The 23,344-nt window shown below is 42.5% G+C and overlaps 1 long non-coding RNA gene across 1 annotated transcript; it reads left to right on the top strand.

Moving 5' to 3' along the window:
- Positions 1 to 4,034: 4,034 nt before the first annotated feature.
- On the top strand, positions 4,035 to 22,797 carry LOC123023176. Its single transcript, XR_006414668.1, has 3 exons — positions 4,035 to 4,045; positions 7,116 to 7,119; positions 22,631 to 22,797. It is a non-coding gene; the product is annotated as an uncharacterized LOC123023176 (long non-coding RNA).
- Positions 22,798 to 23,344: the final 547 nt, after the last annotated feature.

Raw genomic sequence — 23,344 nt, 5'->3', positions numbered from 1 at the left:
ACATGAATCTGAGACCTCCTTTCTGCTTCCTCTGATGAAAAATTTGTGCTGCTCCTTTCTTTTCTCTTATGAGCAAAAATGTGGTTCTCTCTGATATGCCACACTTTTTAACCACCTCCTTTGGGAATGCTTCCCTCCAGGGAGCATTTCTTGTTCTCTTTAGGAGGCCTTAGAAGTAGTCAGGGTCTAATAATAAGGACTGGTGTTGCACCTCACCTTCTTCTGGTAGCTGGAAAATTGGGCTGCCGTAACCTGCAAGCTTGTTCTCTTTTATTCTCTTGCATAAGCATCTCAATTTCCTGTATACCTTACGGTCCTCACCTTTCGTTTCCTGAGAGACTTCAGGACAGAAATGTGTGCAAAAATAAGGATGAGAAAAACTTATCCTAGATTGCACAGGACAGTACAATAAATGCATGATATGAGATAGAAAGGGAAGTGTTGGTGCCAGGGCCAGCCGAGGGCATTTTGCTGCTGGATTCTGAGCGGCAAATCACCTGACACCCAACCAGTCAAGGTGAATTGCTCTGGCAGGTGGTTATTGCCTGCTTTTGCCTACTGATGGCGCTGGCCCTGAAGCTGTGGCCATTACCATTTCTGCACCATTCTCCATCCTCTACCTGTTCTCCATCCTCAGCAACCCACAATGTTCCTTTTCAGTAACTCTGCTCATCCACTCTTGCTGCACTTACATGTGCCATTCCCACACAAGACTCCTCCAGGATGCCTTGCAAAGACTTTGTAGGGTAAAGGGTAATGTAAATCCTTTGGAGAAGGCTTGAGGCCAGAGGTAAGGTATGTTTTTAAGGGCATTTATGTGTGCTCCTATAAATCTGTAAAGTGTTGGCTTCTCCTTGACTCTTCCCATTTTCTAGACTTCCTGTATCATTGCTCATTTGGTCCACCTCCTAAATTCTGGCTTGCTCCATTCAGCGGGGCTACCCATTCCTTCAAAGTTCTTTACACAAAAAGTATATTTTTTGTGAATTGTTTTACACTATAGAGGTGAAAAGACAGGCGCTAGGAAGGGATCCTTCATTCATTCTACCCCTGCTGATTCTTTCACACATAATTCCCATGCAGGGAATTTCCATTCAGTTCAAATTTTCCAAAGAATTCACCAATATTCACAAAGTCCTTCATATTCAAGGCAAAAAGAACTTGAAGGTTGTGGGGGTTTTTTAATGAATGTGAAAGAAAGCAAAAAGGACAGAGTCATTCGCTGGAGTTTGAATGCCTTGGTGCTCATGGGCTTCCATGGGTGCCGAAGTCCTGGACAATCATGCCTGGCTTTGAATCCCTTGTATTCAGCCATGTTAGTGATAATGTCTTATTCTGACAGGCTCCTCTTTTCAACCGTTGTATGGCAGGAAGGAACATCACAGTCTTCTCCATCTTGCAAACAGCTGTCCCTAATCAAATTTGACTGGTGCAGATGGGTGATAATTTGTTGTTCGTCTTGGATCTTAATTTTCCAAATTTTTAAAATGCCTTCACACTCAGGAGAGAATAAAGTTGATTTTTTAAAAGATGAAAGGAAGGGAGAGCAAAGTAACAGATTCGTGCATGTCCACCCCCACACTCACTTTTTATTTTTATTTATTTTATTTTTGCCTTAACTGGGTTTCCTTTGGATTTAGTGCTCAGACTGGTGGCTAGGTTGGTAGCAAAAAGATAACACCACACCTCCACCCATGGAATTTCACTTACACTGTTCCCAGGTTTTGTATTTACATTCCTAGCAAGAGTGTATTTCTGATCCTAAAAATAGTGTCTTTTGTGTGTTAACTATGTAACGGAACTCTACGTATAGAAATAGGCAGTAGGACCATGCTGCTGTTCCCAGTGCAGCATCCTCCAGCTTTCCCACCCTCAACATCCACAGGGTGATCATTAGCTTTAGGAAAATCTGTGTGCACTGACCTTTAAGCCCATAGGCTTCCATGGGTGCTGCAACCCTGAACAAAGCGGGGTTCAGTGCCTCTGGAACTCTGTGTGCAAAGATATCCCTTTCTCAGGCATCTGTGCTCAATATGTGGACATCACAGCAAAGACAAGTGATTCTGTGATTCAACTGGCCAGTTAAGCATTACTAAAGGAAAGGTAGGTGTCACTCCAAAAAGGGAAAAGGGACCAACAACGTGCATAATTTTGACATATTTTAATTTAGATGTATATAAATAAATTTAGAAATATTAACTAGAATTATATATATCTCACAATAGTGATAGAGACTGACCCATGTTGCTTGCTCAGCCTGCTGTCCAGGAATTAATTATCAATGGATATCTTCAAGATCCTTGCACACCTTTCTTATGGTTTTTTATCCTTAAACAGGACTTGAACTCTATAGACCATCAAAGAGAGGACACCTTCAAACAGAGGACTGTCCTTGGTAAATTAGGGCACCTAGTTACCTGTCATGCAGCACTGGGATGAACCCCTGCTGCCTGTCCTTTGCATAGCCCATTTTCACACCGTTGTGCATTGAAATATTGACTCGTTTTCATGTTTTGTTATCCTGTCCTCTCTTTGACTGTTGAAATATAGACTGCAATCTCATCAGGGCAGAGTATTTTATTTTTTGTTTAATTTCCTTCATAAAGCACCATGCATGTTAATGGATCGATTAGCGCAAGCATTTTTTGGAGCTAAGCAGCAGTGCCACCCTTAATTGTATGTGAAGGCAGCAAAAAATCCAAAATAGATTTTCAACATAAATTATAAATTTCAGACTCAGAGAATTAAAACCATAGGAAGTCTTGCTTGGAATATAGATTTTTTAAAAGTAAAATTTTAACATGTGATCTGCCACCAGTGTTTAGGAAAACAATTATCTACTTCCAGGTCTGAATTGTCCCCCTTTCAAACTTTCTGCTACATCAGTGTCATTAAGACAAATGGTAAACATTTCTCCTTTTCTCAGATCTGTCAGAAACTTCTATTTCCATGACATTCAACTCATAAAAGGAAACACAATGTGTTTATTAAATTCGGAGGAGTTTTGGGGTTTTTGGTGATTTTTAATCTGAAGCCAGCTACCATCATAAAATAAATTAACAAGATGAAAAGGAAGGATGAGTAAGATTAAAGGTGAGGAGAGAATGCAATGGAGGAAACTCACAAAGGAGTTGATGACACTCACTGCATGATAAATCAACATGTAACAAAGCCAACATGCTGCTGCTTCTTTTATTCTGAGCCCAACAGCTAAAACCCTTTTTCATTTGCAGCCCCACAAGCAAATGAAACTCTTGAGGGTAAATACAATAGCAATCGCAAAGGAAATTCTTCTTTTACACCTTGAAAAATGCTGGAAACCGGATAGGCCAGATTCATTTGTTTTTATATCTCTTGGAAAATAAATTAAAATCAAACATTAATTTACTTGGCAATTATTTATTTATTGGTGATCATTGTATCATGCTTAAATATAAATTAAAATCCCTAAGCAGTTTTGATCAGTTTTGTTTAAGCTTTGTTCTGTTAGCTGATGCTTTTTATCTGCATTTATGCTTATGATCTCATACTTAAGACTTTCCAAAACAAGAAGAACCATTTCTTTTATAACTGAGGTCTAGGTAATAGAACATAGGTAAATGTGCTTTATGTAGGTAATCCAATCCCTCAAAGGCAAAATGAATCAGTCGGGTTGCCTTGCCAGCCACTGGAAAAACAAATAGCAACCAGCTGTTCTCAGTCATCTTAGCGAGGAAAGAAGAGATCTGTTCAAGCAGACCATCCAGTCTGGCATTTTATCTGTTTTACACTGGTCAGAAAATATCCACTAGAAGCTTTTTCCACCTGAAAACTCTGATTTGTCAGAAATGACATTTGCACAAGAAAATGTCATTTCTAACAAAGTTTCCTGTCAGAAATTTCTGGCTGAGTTCAGCTTTCCTGTAAGGATTGAAGGGTTTACTAGTGTAGGGGGACCAGCGCTGGCATCTTGGGAAATGTAGTCTTTCATGGCAAAAACCTCACTGTGCTGCTGAACCAACCAATGAAACTTAATCAGACAAGGATGGAGATGCTGCAGATCAGGGTTTCTGAGCATCTGAATAAATATACACATTCTCTTTGCCAGGACTACACCTTTCTGAGGGACCAAGTGGACACCTTGGGTATACTCCCTGAACCAGCTTTTCACTGGATGCGTTGCCAGCTCCAGGCTTATGAGGACCCTAGGTAAGATGTTCTCAATGATCCCCTTCTTCAAGGAGTCTATCTTCTCACCACCTTTGTTTCCAGTTAGTATTGCTTTTCATTCACTTCCTTACCATCATTCCCACTCACAAATTGGGAGTGGTTTCTCCTGCACATCCTCCTCACCACCGCTGGGGTCTAAGCCAGAGTGAGAGGTTTCAGTGGTGAAGAGAAAGAGCAAACCAAGAGGAGTCTTGCCAATGGGCCTCTGCTGGGGTATGGGCCCTTGGCAGATGGTCCACCATGCCTGTTATTGATGATGGCCCTGCCTGGATGTGGGAGTAGAACCTCTCAGCAGCTTTTGCTGATCCACCAGCTACAGTCTTTCCTAAAGGAGATAGGCCTACCATCACATTTCCAGTACCACAATACCATCTAAGTTAGGCTGCCTTTAATAACTGTCTGAAAATTTCAGATGATCCAAAATGCAGCTCCCAGATTGTTATCAAAACTTGGACCATATTACTGGAGCATATGACTGATCATGTTTCACCTGCATTGGTTAGCCATTGATTTCTGAGCTGCTATCAAGTTGAACTTTAAATCACAAATAGTCAAGGACCAGGTTTCCTCAGAAATTATCTGTTGTCAGATGAACCTGCTTGGACTTGAGTTCAGCATCAGAGCACCTGCTCTTTTGATCCCACTGTTATGCAAGATCTTGGACAGGTAGGAGATACAGGGCCTTCTCACGGTGGTTCTAGGATTATGAAGTATATTTCCTGTGGAGATCCCCCATGCTTCCTCTCTTTCCACTTAGGTGGCTATTGAGCGGAAATGTTTCCTCCTCATTTCAGCTATTTCTTCTGCTGTTCTTTAAAATAATTGTCAAGGTCTACTACTTTGAAATTAAAATTGTACTACAATTGTGTATTGTTTTCCTACCTGTGCTTTAGTTCTGCTTGTTAGCATTTTGAATTCTTACAAATGTTAACTTGTCCAGCTGAATGAGTCCAGGGACAGCTGGGTGCATTGTATGAAGAAGCCAGAATCTCTGAAGCGTACCAGTCAGTACCAGAACTACAAGGGATGGTTGGAGAGGTGAGATAAGAGGGCTTCTCAGAACCCCTTCACATAATGAAAGCAGGCTTGAGGGGTTATGGGAGGATGTCCGCTAGTCCCACCAGCTGCTTCCAATTCATGCCCTCCCCACCATGTGAAGCAGCCCTTTACGCACTAATCTACATGTGCAGACATTCTACATGAGGATTTTCCCTCGTGCTGGTGAGCACTGTGTATAGATCCCCATGCAGGGATAGTTGCGTCACTTGGTGATCAGACATGTTGCTTGTCATCAGGGAAGGGAGAGCTTGGCTATCAGGATCCTTCCAGCCTGTGAAAGGGTTTCGCCTCTATGTGAACCTTAAGGGCCAAACAAAACATTCATTAATGCACATGTGATCATGCATTGACATGATTCAGACTGGGAACATGAAGTCCTAGGACAAAAAGTCTCAAGCTTTCCCATGCACTCATGTTTCCACATGAAATTTTGTCCCCTGGCTGTGGGTGTGGGTATAAAATAATAACTGCTGCATCAGATTCTGCACACTTACTCGAGAATATAAAAAAGTTAATAATCTTTTAGTTTGGCTCAGCTAAAAACAGTGTCTACTGTTTGTTCTACTTAGAGTACTCCCGTTGAAGGGAAAAGGACTTTAGTCATGAGTAACTTAAGCCTGTTTAATTCCATTTCAATAGCTCTATTTTATGCAGGGCTAACTGTGGATACTACCCAGTATCTCCAGACAATTCTGCTTAGTATCTTTAAAAGAACAAAGAGTGAGAGCAGAATGAAACCCTAGGAGCTTCCACAAAGGAGGGCTCACTGCAGACACCATTGCTCATCCTTCACCCAGAATTTCAGGGACAGGCATGGCACAGTGGTACAGCACATGCCTTGAATGCAGAAGGCCCAGGGTTCAGTCTTCAGAAGGGTGCAGGAGAGAATCCTGCTGAATACCTTGAATCATCACCATTGGTCCCTGTTGACAGGACTGGGCTAGAAGGACCCATTGTTTGATTTAGTATATAGCAATTTCCTAGGTTCTCTAGGTTCTTGCCAAGAAATTGATGGACTAACCACATGGGAATGGCTCTGAAGACCACTGCTAACACCTTTGTAATGCCAGCAGCAGCAACCCCAACACTTGCAGATCTGTACAATTAATGGTTGGCAATCCAGGATGTTACCAGACTGATGTAATCAGCACTCAGCCCTATTTAAGTCTTTCACTGTTGATTTAAAGGGAAGTGCAACAAAATTAGAGATGTGTGTGAGGAAATATCTTCGGCAAGGTTTGTGCTGTTCACTGCATTGCTATTTAAAAGCATCCAAAGTGGTATTTAACATAAAACACAACTGTCAATAAAGAAAATGTGCACATAGAACAATAATATCTGAATGAAAAGCCTAAAAAGCTGAAGTGACTTAAAATCACAGTATAACGCATCAGCTAACTAAAAGCAATAGTAAAACAAAAAGAAAAACAAAACCTCTGGTTATAAAGCTCCCACAGCAGCCTGTGCATATCAACACAATGCAATGCAGGTTTTTCAGTAAAGGAATGAATTTGCCTTTTGGCAAAACAATTCTTTATTTATCGAACTATCTGAAACATGTTTACCCCATTCTTCAACTGAAAGAAGGCCCCGAGTGGCCTGCAAAGATCAGTTATAAGGCAGTTCCTGCCTTCAGGCTTACAGTCTATACACTACAGCAGAAAAGGAAAAGGGATCTGGAAGAAGGAGGAAAAATGCAAACTCAGGCTCCAGTTGAGGCTGAGCAAACATAGCTTCTTTATACAGCCACCTGAAAAGCCTTTGGATGTCACAGGCACCCCTTTCCACTAGTGGAGAGAGCTCCACTGAAGGAAGGTCTGTCCTGGAGGTGCCAGTCATGCCAACAGAAAAGTAATATGGACATACCTACATCAGTAGCAGGATTCCTTTTTTTCGTAGGCAGCAGTGAGTCCCAAAATTCCAGGGTGGAGCATGGGCAGGACAGAGGTGGCCATGGGTGCACTGGATGCAAAGCCTCCTCCAAATTGTCCTGGAGCTGGCGTAACTTATTATTTATATTCAGTGAGGAATATGGGTGAAGGGTGGCGATGGAAAAAAGGTGTTCAGTGCCCAAAAGGTAAGCATGGTCCTTCCTCTTGGCACTCACCTTGAGCAGTGTGCACCAGTGGGGTTTTGGAAGTGGTAGATATCCGTCATTTTGCAGCCCAACGACCTCCTTGCAGTTACAATGGTTATATACCAACTAGCTGAAACAGGAACGGTTTAGGAAGAGTCAAATGTTGCTAGTTGCTCAGCAGAGCCAGTGCTTGCCTTTACTTCCTCACCACAGTGGAAGGGAAAGGTCACTTCAGGTGGCAGCCGGGGGTGGGAGGAAATCATGGAGCTGCCTTCTCAGCTGAGCGTCCCTTTCTCCCTAGAGGCAGCCTGGTGAAATGGCTGTTGCTGAACATCAGTGGAAATTATTGGAGAAGAGGCCCGATAGTTCCTGTTCAGGGGCAAATTCCATAACGGAGGTGCCATGACAAAAAGGCTTTCACAGATTTTTATTTTTTTAAGGCCAGATTCATTCATTCCGCCATTCCAAAGATTTCTGTACCACCTGTCAGATGACACTTCTAATGATGATCAACATCATCATAATCAGTAATGCCAATATTTGCATCAGATTTAAATTGTAAAACACAAAAGAGAATCACAAAAGAAAAACCGCAGCACTGTTGAGAAAGAACAAGTTAAAGAATAAACACCAATTGTCTATTGAAAGCTTGGAGCAATAGAATTTTTTTCATCTGGCACCAAAAAGCTGGTCAAGGAGAAAAAAAAGGGTGTTTCTGGGAAGGTTTTCCACATTGCCATTAAAGAAGTATCACCACAACTGTCTAATCTAACCAACCACCTCATTGCTGAAGGTGCCGTCACTTGTCAGGGGAGGATTGTTCTGTTTTCAGTTTACCATATTAGTTTTGCCTGTCTCTATTCATAGGTATGTTCCATCCAGCAAGTCCCGCTCTCGATGCAGCTCCGTGCATCTCTATTCATGAAGGAGAAAAAATGAAAAGTGAGGAGGGAGGAGAAGGTGCTTCAGCGTTGACGCTCCGTCATGCTTGAACCTATCTAGGCTATTGTCTTAATCCAGATGGATTCTCTGTTCCACCCACCAAAAGTGATTGCCCACCCCTGTTACAATGCATGCTCAATGTTTCAAATGCTTAGCAATCCGAAATAAATGGACCATATTACTTAGGGTTTTTCAGGGAAGTATCAGTGCTCTCAGCTGCCCTTGAAATAATAGGGTTTTGTGTTGTTTTATGCCTTTTGCTAGAAAAACACACAATAACATATATTGTTATAACTGTGGATGTTACCATGGACCCTTGAAAAGAAATCATCTTTGAACAAAGAATCCGAGAAACTTTATCCTATTTGATTTCTGAAAAGGAAAACAATGATCTGAACTGCCTCAGCAATGGGAGCTGCAAACCTTGAGGCAACCTGTGTGCAAAATATTAAACAAGCAGCCCACACAATGGTGCAGTAGCTTCAACATGTCAACGGATGGAGAGAAGATGATTAAGGCACGTTTGTTAAATAGAAGATAGCTCAGCTTAGTTTGACTGAGACAGGTTCGAACAGCTGGACTTGCATGTTAATCCAGGTGGACTTTACTTTTCTGTCAGTCATGGCCTTCAGCTTGGAGTTATTACTGAGACAGGATTTGAGTTTCCAGCCAGGGCTAGAATGGGCTGAATAATTACAATAAAACCTGAAGAGGAGAAAAAATTGGTAGAGTATCATAAACTGTCAGTCTGTCAGATGAGAAATCAGCAGTGGTGTGGTGGTAAATTCTGAGGTGCAGGTGCTCATAATGACTGTCCCCATAGCGACACCCCCAAGGAGAGTCCAAACATTCAGGCAGCCCTGTTGATTCATATCACAATAAACTAGTTCTACCAGTTTTCATCTCCAGCAGAAGATTCGTTGCCAATCTAATGGGCCTTCATTGTGCATTCAAGATCAAGCCACACCAAAATACTTTGCATTTCAACAGGGAACAGAATACTGTTGCTCAGAAAATGAATTTTCTCCCAGCTGCTGTTAGGAGTTCAGCTAAGCTCAGACAGAATGGGAAGCCTGAGGTAGGAGTCAGCATTCCTGCTAATAAAGGTTTGAAGCTTCATCCCTGTGAGCCCTGACTCTACTACACCACTGCACTGCTATGCTTAGAACAGCCCTTACAGAAGGACATTGTATAAGGTGCTGTCCTTTGGTGGGATCAGATGATATTCCACACACAAATGCATTGAAAGAATGTGTGTGCAGGGTTGTGGGTCCTGGCGGAGTAGACTTGCCCCCAATGATGGGGAGAAGCCAAGCCTTCCCACCATTTGTGAGTTCAACTGGCACTTGACAGGCCTCTGCGGACATACTGACGCACACATTACAGGGCTCCTCTACACAATGGGTGGTCAGGATACTACTTTAAAGATATGAAGGCATTCTGCATTTGGAGGACTGCCTAGTTCAACTTTAACAAGAATAAGATCAGAAAGCAGGGGCCCAGAAGTTACTTATTTATAGTTAGTAGTTCTACTGAGCATCACATAGGAACTATTTAAATTACACTCGTGATTTCTAAATTGACATGCATATATTTAAATCAACATACACAAAATTTATGCAGACCAGCAGCCTGGACAGCCATCTGAATGGGATGATGTAACTTGGTGTCCTGTACCAGCAGGGGGTTGGACCCAATGACCTTCAGGGCCCCTTCTGACTGTACTATTCTATGATTCTATGATATCCTCCTTTTGGATATCAGAAGGATGGGGAGCTTTGCAGGGGGACATTGGTATTGCATGCTTTGGAGAGGGCAGATCTACTGGAGATGTTGAGGCTGCAGAAGGGAATAGGGGACAAGAATGGACTATGTGCAACTTCCTCAAACATTTTTTTCAGTGTGTGTGTGGTCCGAACCAGCGCCAACTCTGAGATCAGTTGAGAGCCAGTGAGCAAGTAGATACTGGCATCTACTGTTCCTCCTTCTTACTAGCAGCACCATTTGGACTGAAATGCAGGTGAAAGAGCAGCTTGCCATGGTGAAGAGCAGAAACCATGCTGGTGTGGTCCTCAGCAAGGTTTGACCATGCCTCTCCTTGATGCTAGGCCTGACCAAAAACTATTCTCTATTTGAGCCATCCATAGATGAAAGGTTGGGCTGGGCAGATAGCAAGATCAGCCCTCCCATGTGGCAAGGAGAACCACATGAATTTAGAACATAAATGAACAATTTGATGTTGGAATGGTTCAATGTGAGTTTCCAAAACTGCAGCCCAGGAATTACAGCCCAAATATCTTGCTGCACAACCAATGGGACTGACAATATTCCTCAAGCACCACCTTCTGGAGCTGTCTCTCCAAGTAGGAACAGAATCTCTGCAATGCATTGCCCTCCCACTTGTAACTCAGTTGCCCCAGTTGCAAAGAGATCCAGGAGAATCAAGAGGGTCATGCTCCCCTGAGAAACTTTTAGAGAATTTCTCCTATTCATGGGGGGAAATTGGGCAAATTGGGGGGAAATGTTTTGCCCAGTTTTTCTGCCTTCAGAAGGGTGAACATTTTGAGAGATCACTGCCATGTATTTGACAACTTCTTGCTTCCTCCCTCTCTGTTTTCGACACACTTCTGCCAATCATATTTTGCAAAGTGATGGCATATTTTGTGAATAATACTACAGTTGTGCAGTTGGTGCTGGCAAAGTGAATGCTGATGTGTGACAGAAAGAGGTGCCAGGTGTGTGCAGAGGGAACGAATGCCTCTGTGAGTCTTGGGTTATGCTGAATCATGGGGGGATCAGTCAAATAAAAAATAAAGTTGGCATGTTTATCCTCCTCCCACTATGTAATATATTATGAAATGATTCCAGACCTTCTTATCTAGTTCTTTCAAGAGAGGCCGTACTGCAGCCATCCCATGGATAAACAGGAAAAAGCCATCAGGTTGAAAAGGTGTATTTAGTTCAGTGTTAGTGATGGAAATACACCAATTTCAGTATGATTCAATGGATGTTTACAGTATAAAGATCCTGGACTGAAAACAAGCCAGTAATGGCCTTGAAAATTATGTTCCCTTTTGAAAACACACTGGGGTTTAGACACAGGCTATCTACTTGTACAGTTTCCAGCCCACCTTAAAGACAGAGCTCCCACTCTGACAACTGTTGAAGTGCCTATTCCTGTAACCTCCTGCTTCTGCATGTTCCCAAACTGGCAGGAACTCAAGGACAGGTACAAAAGTGAGGTGATCCTTGAAAGCCATGAGCACCACTCAAGGAAGTTGCCATGAAGTGGGTGGTTGAGATGGCACTCCACTTGTAGTGAGTGGGCTAGGAACGTACTCTTTGTGAGCTTCCAAGTACCGGTGTTTTTCAGATTCTCAAGGGGAGTATCAAAGGGTAGCAGAAGCCTTTGAGGGCCCATCAAGGTTGCTGCCCACTGTTTCCCAGGCTGACCATGAGAAGAAACATGTTTTGGAAGGGAAGGGAAGGGACTCAGAAGAGGAAGGAGAGCTGCCGCCTTGCCCAGCTCCTGACTCTGTGACAAGCCATCAGGAGAGGCAAACTACCCAATCTGAGAGCTTGCACAGGTTCCCTGGCTAGCCCTCCACTAGTTAGATCCACCCCGAGGGTGGAGCCTGCAGTGTGAATGAAAGGAGAGGACTGGGGGGAAGTTTCCAGTTTGGGTTCAACTCCCACTCACTCGTTATGCTAGCAGGGGCTCAGCTTGCTTGGGGGCTTTTAGAGTTGGGTTGTGTTTTTATCTGTGAACTGCCACTGAAGACCTGCATTGGAAAGGACTGCCTGGTGCCTGTGAGCCTTGGACAAGAAAGGAAGCAACAGGCTCAGGATGCCACTGTCTCAAGAAAGGATCACCCATGGCTTTGTAAACATTTTACAGCTCACCTCTTGATCACTGTTAAATGATTCTGGGGGGGATCACTAACCTACATCCTCAGGTAAGTACTTCACTGGGTTGGTACCTGCTGGACTTTGCCAGAGGGTTCTCATGGCTACATCAGCATATCACTGGACTTCTGCATTTCTGCAAATGTGTTTAAAAATAGAATACACATTTCTTTCTACACATTATGTGGCGTGGGTTTACTTGTTTCCTGTTTACAAAAAGAGTGGACAATCAGGGCAGCACCTCCAAGATACCACTGTAACAGCTTGAAGGGGCAGTTCTAAGCCATTAAAAGGGGGATTGTGACAGCCAGTGTGACAGCTGGTTTCTGTGATATCCCCCCTCCTTGAAAAGGAAGAAAGGGAAAAATGACCTTGGTGGGCCCAGAACCATGATAGGGTCACTAGTCCACGTTTGGATTATGCAAGAACCCACTGTGGCCATAGCAACTCTTAGAAAAACCCATGAGTTGTTGAGATGGCTTGTTGCCCATGCACAAGCCACCCTGGAGAAATCAGACCGGGCTTGTACAATATGACAGCCCATCCTGGGGAGCACCCTAGGGTGAGTTATTGTGTTGTACAAAGGAAGGCACAGTAACATTTGTGATTTTCCTGCCATATCAATTGTTCCAGTCACATGATTGTTCCACTCAACCTATGATTGGCAACCATAACAAATATGCAGCTTGACTAGGAACTACCTACAAGGTCCTTACGAGGCTTTTCTGATATAGATCGTAGCCTCTGTACCACCAAGGAGAGACTGAGCACAGCAGTATCCATGCAGCAAGCCATCTAATGTGAAGACCGCCACCGCCCCCCTCCAGTTGCATACTTGAAAATGCAGGTGACTTTCTATTGATTTTCTACCACCAGGTATAAGAAGAAATGTAGGGTGTGCTTCTTCTTTTTTTACCACCATGATGAACAAGCTAACAGCAGCAGATTGTATGGGAAGTAAAAAAGACATATTGCCCATGTTTCTAGCTGGCTATTGACTGACCTTGAATGGGCTTTTTAATATACTGGTGGGTGACCAGAACCATTCTGATTCCAGGGTTTTTGCTAAGGGCCTTCAACAAATGTTAGTTGCAACTTTTCCTCCTGCCTTGATAAGAACAGGTAATGATGAATGAAAAGGAACTTGCTCAAAAAGTATTATATTCTGGTGGAGTGGAAGGATTAGAGGTGTAGAGTTTGTCGCTCCTGGCCCCAGCTTGAGAATCTCCTGCTGAAAAGCCTGAACAACAGATAGATCATAAAAGCTGCTTTCACTGCAGCAGCAGGACAGGACTGCCTAGAAATGAAGAGGGTGGTGGGGAGGGGACAGGATGAACAGGGCATGGGAACCATCAAACACGTGCTTGAAGACAATCGGCGCTGCTGGTAGCTGCCCGGGTCCCACCCCAGTGGTTGGAAAGAAGGAGTTAGAATTGAGCAGAGACTGTGGCAATTGCTCTGGAAGGGACACTAACAAAGAAATAGGGGAATGGTTTCCTAAGGTGTAAACTACAGGGACTAGGGTGGGCCACCTTTCAATTGTGAGACTGAACAGCATAAGAAAATAATACCTATTGCATTGTTGTGCCAGACAATAACCATCAGCCTCACTTCCCAGTATAATGTGCTGTGATCTTTCCCCTCCACCAAAGATGCCAATGTGCTCTTATCTTTCCCCTCCACCTATGAAAGGCTTCCACATGACTAATTTTGAATCTGTCTCTTCTGCTACACAGAATGTAGGATGCAGCTTTGTCCTGCATCAAGTCCTTGGTTTATCTTCCTTAGGACTATGTAGAATGACAAGCTGCAGCTCTCCAGGTTTTGCACCCCTCTGTTGAGATGCCAGTAACTGAACCCAGGAACACCCAGGAACCCAGGAACATCCAGAGCATGTGTTTTTTCACACTGAGCTGTGACCCATCCCCTGTATTCCAACAGGTCTTTCATTTCTTTTGGGAATTGACTCCTTAATGAAGGAGACATAATGATCCCACTTGATGAATAAACCCAGTTTTAATACTCCCTTTATTTTCTTCACTAAAGATCCTCTCTAGTCAGTAAGATCCTCATTTCTGGAAATTAATTGTCTGATCCTAGTTTCACTCATGCCTGCTGGTTTGGAGTATTAGAAATGGATTTATCTGTCCATTTTGCTTTCTCCTGCATTTGCAGTTTTTAAATTTACATACTTGTTATCCTTTATGTGAAGAAATCTGTGATTTTTGGTAACTTCTTATTAAACCATCCCTCCAAAGAAATGTGCACCCATCTGCACTGAATTTGGAGCATAAAGGAGGCCAAGTTTCCCTGCCATGCAGTTGTTAAAGATTTTTAATTAATTTTTATGTTGTATTTGGATAAATCAAAACAAAAGCAAAGCAAATAAAAATTAAAAACATAAAAATGAAATGAAATATCACAATGTTCTTACATAAGATTTGAATATAGCTATTGCAACAGATACATATGCAAAACATGCTTTGTATATTTTATACAGGGCAAGCTGCACAACTGTTCTTAGGCATAATTATACAGAGACTTCAACAAAGGCAGACCACATATCCTTATATTTGCCCAGTTGTAATGAACCCCCAATTCAAAAACTGAAAGCACCATTAAGGCCTCAACACAGAGTAGCATTGAAGGTGGCTGTTTGTCTTTCTGATGTTGTAATATTAGTCTTTTAGCTGTTGTAAGAGTACAGAGAATCCATTTACACTGACCTTGCATTAAGTTCCAAGAAGCAGGTAGATAATTGAGAAGAATGTGTGCATCAGTAATATTCAAGAGCTTTCTGTCACAAAATGCATCCATATTATTACCTCATCCTAAAAAGCGGTACCCATTTAGCATTACCAAAACATATGTGTAAGAGACGCATTAGCCATGTTGCACCTCCAACAGTTAACTGCTTTGGATAAACCCTTATTTAAAATATGTGGCATTCTATGTATCTGAAACATATTTTTTCTGCTGGATTAGACACAACCTAAGATCTATTTACCCCCCTGCATTGCTGCCAATGCAGCAGTCCACTGATAGGAGAATGCAATTCATTATTCCAGTCTTGCTTAAGACCCTGTGTGTCATATTTACTCCCTAATAATACATATTTATACACATGGGCCATGGGTTGATAGAGCTGCTTAGCTTCAATCAAGACTCCCAATATTCAATACTCTATAGATGTCAAAGATGAGAAGCCTGCCAGAAATAAAAATGCTGGCAACCCTAAAAGTGTAGCACAAACTTGGTTGAAAACACAGAGATTCAACCCCAAACTTCTAAGTGATAGACTAGTGATAGTTAAATATTGGAAACAGAATTGGGTTTTGCAAAAGTATGAATGGTATAATCAGTGCTTTTTTTGTAAAAAAAAAAAAAAAAAAGTGCAGGAACTCACATCTTGTTAATCTTTTATTTAGGGTTTTTTTAGATTAATCTTTTATTAGCAGGACCGGTGGTTGAGAAGTAATTAGTAATTTTTTTTCATTTTTAAATTTGGGGTCACACTTTTACACTAAAAATTAAAAAAAGATTTTCAATTCACCAACTTTTTTTAAAACAAAGAAATTATTTACCTTTTGCACGTAGCCAGTCACTTTACACACACCAACACTGTGTAATGAAACATAATGGTCACCGCCCTCAGAAAGCACTCAGCACGCGACCACATGACCAAGCACAAGCCGAGCAGCGCCATCACAACCAGCGTGGACACACAAGCAGCCCGCATGCACTATCTTAATGATTTTGCCGCCGACCTGCTACACCCGACAGGGCGATTCAAAATCATGTGGAAAAATCCGTTGAAAAAAGGTGCTGGAACACCATTCCGGTGCGTTCTAGGACAAAAAAAAGCCTTGGGTATAATGAAATATGGAACATGGTAATTAATGATAAACTGACAACAGAAATAAAAATTAAAAGAGGGTTAATGAAAGCAAATAAATATAATGAAATCTGGGAAGATTTTGTAAAAGCAGTACTGATAGAAGGCAAAGGCTGGAAACCCAGTCAAGATTATATGTACTTCTGGATGGGATTTGAAAATAATTGAAGTATATTATATATTAGTCATTGTTATAGTATGTGAATGGTGGTAGCTTTGGTCTCCGGGCTGGTGGGGGCACTTTATCATTTACCTTTCATTATTGTGTTTCTGTTATGCTATATAATTATTATGATGTATTGTATTTATGGAGATTTTTTTGTTGGAAAAAAAATAAAAAATGGGGGGAAAAAAGAAAACTCTCAAAGCCATGGGCAGGGTGGGGAATTTTGAAGTGCAGGCGCTCACCATGACGGTCCCTATGGCTATGACCACAGGGAGAAGCCAAATATCCAGTCCACAGTGCTGGTACTTATCTACAACCAGCTCTACTGTTTTCATCTTCAGAAGTAGTACAGGCTTTTGTAAAGAGAATGGGTCTCCATTTTCAGTCAAGATCAAGCCACCCCAAAATACTTCATATTGCGACAAGCAGCAATGTATTATTTCTGGGGAAATTAATTTTTCTCCAGTGATTGTAAGGATTGCAGCCAGGCTGAGCAGCAATGTGGAGATCTGATTTTTAAAATTTATGATGCCATGTTCCCAGCTCATTAAAAAAAAGTAGCTGCTGCCCAGCTGCATGGCCGGGCAATCTTGCACCACTGCTCAGAGCCCGGGGGAGCCTTGATGGAGGAATCAGTCCATTTCGGTTACTCCCACATTGAGATTTTCAAAATATCAATTTCTTCCTGTCCTACTTACAAAGAATTGTGTGAATTTTGGAAAAATGTTATCTACAATTGAACTGACTGAAATTCTTGTTCCACCATAGATTAGATTAAGACTAAATTCCACTGAGCTGAAAGAACACAGTGTTGCTCAAGCACAGCAGACTTCAGGCTTCTCTACCAGAGCCAACTAAGTTGGCTTCTTCTTCCATTCCTCTGGGTGAGGAAGAACATTCTTTTGTATGGTTATTATTATTATCAGGGCTTTTTTTTTGTCATAGAACGCACTGGAACGGCGTTCTGCCAACTTTTTTTCAATAGATTTTACGAAGTGATTTTGAACCAAGTAGCAGATCAGCAGCAAACATCATTAACATAGTGCCTGCAGGCTGCTTTTGTGTCTGCTATCTGCTATCTGCTAGTGAGATAGTGACGGGCCGCTCTCAGCTTGGGACGCTGCTGCACTGCTCGGCTTCGGATTGGTGTGTGTGGGCACATGCTTACTGCCGGCGACATGAGTTCCGGCACCTTTTTTTTTACAAAAAAAAGCACTGATTATTATTATTATTATTATTATTATTATTATTATTATTATTATTTGGTTCTGCGGGTTTTTCCGCTGCTTTTCCGTCTGTTCATATGTATCCCATTGTACAACACAAGATGGCACTATGGTATTGAGGCTAATTTGGGCTGGGGACTTGAGAGCTGGGTTCGAGTCTCCATCTGATTATGAAGCTTACTTTGGGCTAGTCACTCACTCTTAGCCTAACTTACCTCACAAGACTGTTGTTACAGGGATAAAAATGGAGTGGAAGAAAATCATGTAAGCTGCCTCAGCTTCTCTGCAAAAGGGATGAAACTGTGGAATATAAATAATAATAACAAGAGTAATAGCATGAAGTACAAGTGTATAATCCTTTACCATTTGTCAGCAAGCTCAGTTCCTTGATTGCTGACTCTACTCTTGTGCATTTGAATGTATCCGTTACTGCTTATCCATCACTCCTATGTCTAGATATTTCAAAAATCACTTCCTTATTATGGAAGTTCCATATCTTTGGATTTGTGAGCCCACAGAAGCTTTGTAGAGGTTACAACTATAAATTTAATGATTTCATAACAATTGAAACATGCCGTTTGAGAAACAATAATATTTAGGCAGGATGCTATCCTGCCACAGAACTCTCACTGCTGCTTTTGTGCCAGCAGAGCAATCACTCATGCAGTGGGGATCTTCCCATTTCAAAAGTAATTGCAGAAATGAGCAGAAATGCTAGTTCCCAGTTTGGTGTAGGCCATTCATGCTCATTTTTGTGATCTGATTTCCACTTGCTTGGAGAACCACACAATTCCTGTCGCATATTCAGTCACTCCCATTGGCCCATGGGCATAATCGGATATGTCCCTTTGTATAGTAGACAAGCTTCTAAGTTGGAGTCCTGCAGTGTAGGACAGTTCTGAAGTGATCTTTGCATCCACTTTGGGGTCAATTTCATCAGGACAGTGTGGTTTTGAGGGCCATTGTCTGGCTGCTGAACAAGCAGCATTGCAGTGGTGAAGGGAAGGAGGATGTCTATGGGCCCTCCACAGGAGATCCTCTGCTGCCTGGATCCTCAGCAGCTGGATGCTGCCCTGCCTGATGCCTCAATCTGCCAACCCTTGATGCCTGTTCTGCTTGAGGTTGCCTCCTTCATCCATAGTCAGGTGTCTGACTGGGGCCTCTCAGAGCCTCAGTTGTGGTTCTTGATGTCCGAGATCATTATTTTTAGCTAGCAACATTAGGAACCTAACCTGGGGCTTGCTGCATAAAAACACCTGCATTCTGCCACTAAGTAACAGCCCTTCCTGTCTGTTAGCGGCCTACGTGGTTTGCAAAGTGTTGATCTTAGGAAGGGTTGGCTCTGCTTCATCGGATTTCATTTCTATGAACTGCATGGTGGACATCCTCTTTTGGGCAATAGGAAATATGGGAATTTGCAGCAGCAATGCTATACAATATAATCCTGTTATGCTTGGTCAATTCACACCATAGGATGTTGCAGGGGAAAATCAGATAAACTGAACTTTCATCCAAATTTCTGTTCAGTGTGTGGCTTCCTGCCCCCAAAGCCTCTAGCTCATTTTTCCCCCATTTGTCTCTGACAGATGCACACAACAGCACACCAGACAATCAGGTTCCCTGAAACCCCAGGATGTATAAAATAAATCAGGGCAAGGAACCAATTAGCCAATGGTTTATGCAGGGAATCCTGGTGATTCCTAAGTCAGTGGGGCTTCTGATCCCTTGCAGCTTTCACTTTGTGCTGAATTCAACCCCTAAAATAGGTTCATTTCTCTCATGCTTATATTCTTTTTACCTTGCAAGGAACCCAAGACAGCTTACATAATCCTCCTCCTCCTCCATTCTGTGTTATCCTCCCAACAACCCTGCATGGTAGATTAGTCTGAGACAGTGACTGATCCAAAGTCACCCAGTGAGCTTCATGGCTGATTGAGGACTAGAACTCAGATCTCCAGAGACCTAGTTCAACAGACGGTGCCATAATGGATAGCTCCGATAAAACTCAAAATAAAAACTGCAGTGGGTAAGGAGCCCCACTCTGTTTCCCCTGGCTTTGTGTTGCTTGGCCTTGCCTTCACCTTTCCTGCCCAGACACCTGTTTGCCTGCGGGGTGGGGTGGGGAATACAAAAGCCAGTTTACATCAGACTGCAGTCAAGCTAGAGGATATGATCATACAAAAGTTTGTGTGGAATTTTCTGTAGAATGGGAAAGAATTAAGTGAGCATTATGCTTGAAAGTTCTGCAGTAAGGATTAATGAGGAATCTTTTTAAAATCTTGAAGCCAATTACATCTCTGTGCTTTGGGAGGTCTTTGAGGTTAAAGCCAAAGTGTTTGACCAGTTTCTCCTCTTATTATAATGAGTCCCAGATTGCAAAGATTATATCATTTGTGTTGGAGGGGGCGAGAAATGCAAGCTGTCTTGCACGCCAGGCCTGTACTGTGCTACATCATTACGGCAGCAGCTTTTTGCACACCACATTTTCTAATGGATGGCTTTTTCCGTAATACATCACTGGTGTGACAGCACACTGATGATCTACAACTCAGAGTGCTGTAATGCTGATCATGGGGCTGTGGCTGTAGTAATAATGTGGGATTGCTCCGGGGAAAAGGAAAAGCTGCATTTTTTAAAAAGGTGAACCAAATGCTTATTATTGGAGGGGGCGGGGGAGAAGAAAGTGGGGGAATGATCCAGGCAGCTGGGCTGAGAAGCTCAAGAACTAAAGGCCCATCTTAAGGGCTGTAATTTCCAGAATGGGGAATTTGCTTTTCATGTCTCCAACTGTACAGTTCAAATGAGTCCCATCTGCCCACATGGCCAATAAAGGATAATAGCAGAAGCCCAGCACAGCCTGTGCATCCGACGGTTGGAAATTAGCACGCGCTAGCAATGCTTGCAGCTGCCAGTACATCCTGAGCAGGCAAAGAAGGGGTTAACCTGGAGGTTAAAGACATGCCAGATACTACAACAGAGCAATGTGCCACACCTAGCTCAGTCAGGTCTGGCTATGCTCTGAAACTGCTACTTTCCTGCATTCTGAACCTGAGAATGTTTTCTAAGAGGAGATCCCATGGATAGAATCTGGGATTTTCTACATGCAAACCACATGCTCTTATTGAGTTACAGCCCTTCGTTTCCAGAAATGTCCAGTCTTTCTCTGGGACTTTCCCCCATATTTACATGGAACTGCTACTGTGTCCAATTAGAAGTTTAGAAAAATAGACTTCATGTTTGTCAAAGAAGTGAAGAATGGTTCTGGCTACAACCTGGTTGTGGGAGGTCCACGTTGATTTATATTTCCACTTTTCAAGCATTGGAGAAATGCACTCGGACATAGATCTGATGATGCCTAGAATCTGGATTTGTACCTTGTGTGTATCTCCCCTGCAGCAGGTGTCTTTATAAAAGATTATGTAACCAAATCCATAGTATTCAAATCCTACCTCTGCCATGGACTTCTTGGGTGACCCCAGGAAACTCACCCTCTTGATTGCATCATCCCCACCTGCAAAAGAAGGCAGTTCTTTTAATGGGCAGGTTTCACGTAAAGGAATTCTTTAAAAAATGTTGCTTTATACAAGTATATGAAAGTGCATGAAAGCTAAATAATGCCTATGTAGATGATTATGTATTCTTTAAACTTTGTAGGTCACTGTGTCTTCTGTTGGAACAGGAAACTGGGATAAATATAGCACATGCTATTTGCTCTCGTGTTAATAGCAACAAACCAGCAGCCACACAGTTAAGGGGCAGATAATCCCAGGCAAAGAAACATGATGCATACACATCTCCCTAAGAGGAAATCATGTCTGTGGCTCTCTTTAGGGGTGAATGTGTCCATAAAATACTTCACAGGCTTGTGCATAAGCTTCATGCCCTCCTTTTTGCCCTGATTATTCCCCCTGGGCAGCTTTAACGCTGCAATAACCACAAAATCATTTGGGTCAAGAGAGATTTCTACTGGGTCATCTAATCCATCATATGACACCCAGGCAGCCTAGGTGACTGATTGGGATTATTTCAAAACACACCTAACGGAGTCTGCATTGCAGTGAGGTAATTTTAGATTCAGGACTCACTGATCTTATAGCAAGGCTTCCTTCCATGGATATGATTCTGCTGTGAAGAACATTTCTCTTCCTCCCATACCAACTGCCCTTCCATGCTTTCCAATTGTTTCCATATTCTTGAATGCTGACATGTTAGATGAATATCAAAACCATTTGCTAGCTCTGATCTTTTTTAACGTGCTGTGCGTATGAAGTTTTGCATTAGACAATATTCAATTTTGCTCATCTGCACATGGTGTCCACTGCCCTTTTTCTCCCATGGTCAGCCAGGCCTACAAATTTGGTTCTGTAAATGGCTCTGCAAAACAGCACTTTAGTGTTTCCAGGGGCAACCTGAAATCAGTGGAAATTCTCATTTCTGGAAGGAAGCAGGTTGGCAAGCACCCTGGAAGACAGAATGAAGATCCAGGGCAATCTTAATAAGATTGAATGCTGGGCTGAAAACAACAGAATGAGATTCAGTAGGGACAAATGCCAAGTCATCCACCTAGGAAAAAGAAACCAAATACATTGATACCAGGTAGGGAATACATGGTCAACAGAACTGAAAAAGAAAACTTTGGCGTTATTGTATACAATAGGCTAGCTATGAGCCAACAATGTGATGCAGCTACAAAAAGGGCAAATACTATTTTGGGATGCATGCACATGGTGGGCATGTCGTGAGCAGAGCCAGCTGGTGCTGGAGGTCAGACTAGATGGCCTGGGAGGCCCCTTCTGACTCGTTCTGTTTCTATGTTTCTAAGTATTGCTTCCTATATTCTTCACTAGTCAGACCTCATCAAGAATACTTTGTCCAGTTCTGGGAACCAAAATTTAAGAAAGATGCAGAAAAGCTAGAAACGGTCCAGAAGAGTGAAACAAAAATGATCCAAGGTTTGGAAACAATGACCTTTGAGGAGTGACTAAGAGAACTGAGCAAGTTCAGCCATGACTGAGAAGACTGAGGGGGCGGGCATGGTTATCACTCTATAAGTACCTCAAAGGCTGTCACAAAGAGGAAGATCAAGTTCTCTTCTTGCTGATGCCAGAGTGTAGGACATGGAATAATCAATTCAAGTTGCAACAACCCAGATTTCCTCACTGTCAGAGCAATAAAACAGTGGAACCAATTGCCAGGAGAGGTGGTGGACTCTCCCACACTAGAGGCATTCAACAAGAAACTAGAAAGCCATCTAACTGGGATAGTGTAAATTGGTGCCCTGCAACAGCAGAGGCTTAGACCCGATGGCCTTCCTGGCCCCTTCCTGGCCTCTGCTGTTCTATGGTTCTATAGCAGAGCCCCCATAAAGAAGTACCATTGGTGTGCTTTCACCAACAGGTCAGCATTGCCCCCAGAAGTGTTCAATTGCCATTTCACAAGCTGGAGGCCTGTTTGCAGAACTGAATGATGGGACTGAACAAGCTAGTCACAGTTGCATATTGCCATCTTAAAATGTAGCACTATCTTGAATCCAAGGAATTTGCTTCTGCTGTCTGTATCATGTGCCCCTCATTAGGGCTACCCTGGGCTTTTGCTCCAATGTACTATTCTAGTTGTACAACCAAACAGATTGTCCCAAAAATGGGATTTCAGTAATTCTCTGGATAACCTTTTGAAGGTCATATGAGAATTTTGTTTCTGCTCACAAAACATGCAAGCATGTCCCAGTCACAGCTCCAGATATGGATACAAGGAGTAGAATGCATTCTTCAGAAATGTTTGCAAATCGTTGAATGCCTGTTCACACTAAAATATGCAGCTTTAAGAATATGTCATTTCAGCATTTAGTCTATGAGAAAAATTTG

The sequence above is a fragment of the Varanus komodoensis genome, unplaced genomic scaffold, assembly GCF_004798865.1.
Source record: "Varanus komodoensis strain SLA01 unplaced genomic scaffold, ASM479886v1 scaffold2, whole genome shotgun sequence".
NCBI classification, from domain to species: domain Eukaryota; kingdom Metazoa; phylum Chordata; class Lepidosauria; order Squamata; family Varanidae; genus Varanus; species Varanus komodoensis.
This window is presented reverse-complemented; position numbering and strand designations above follow the sequence as displayed.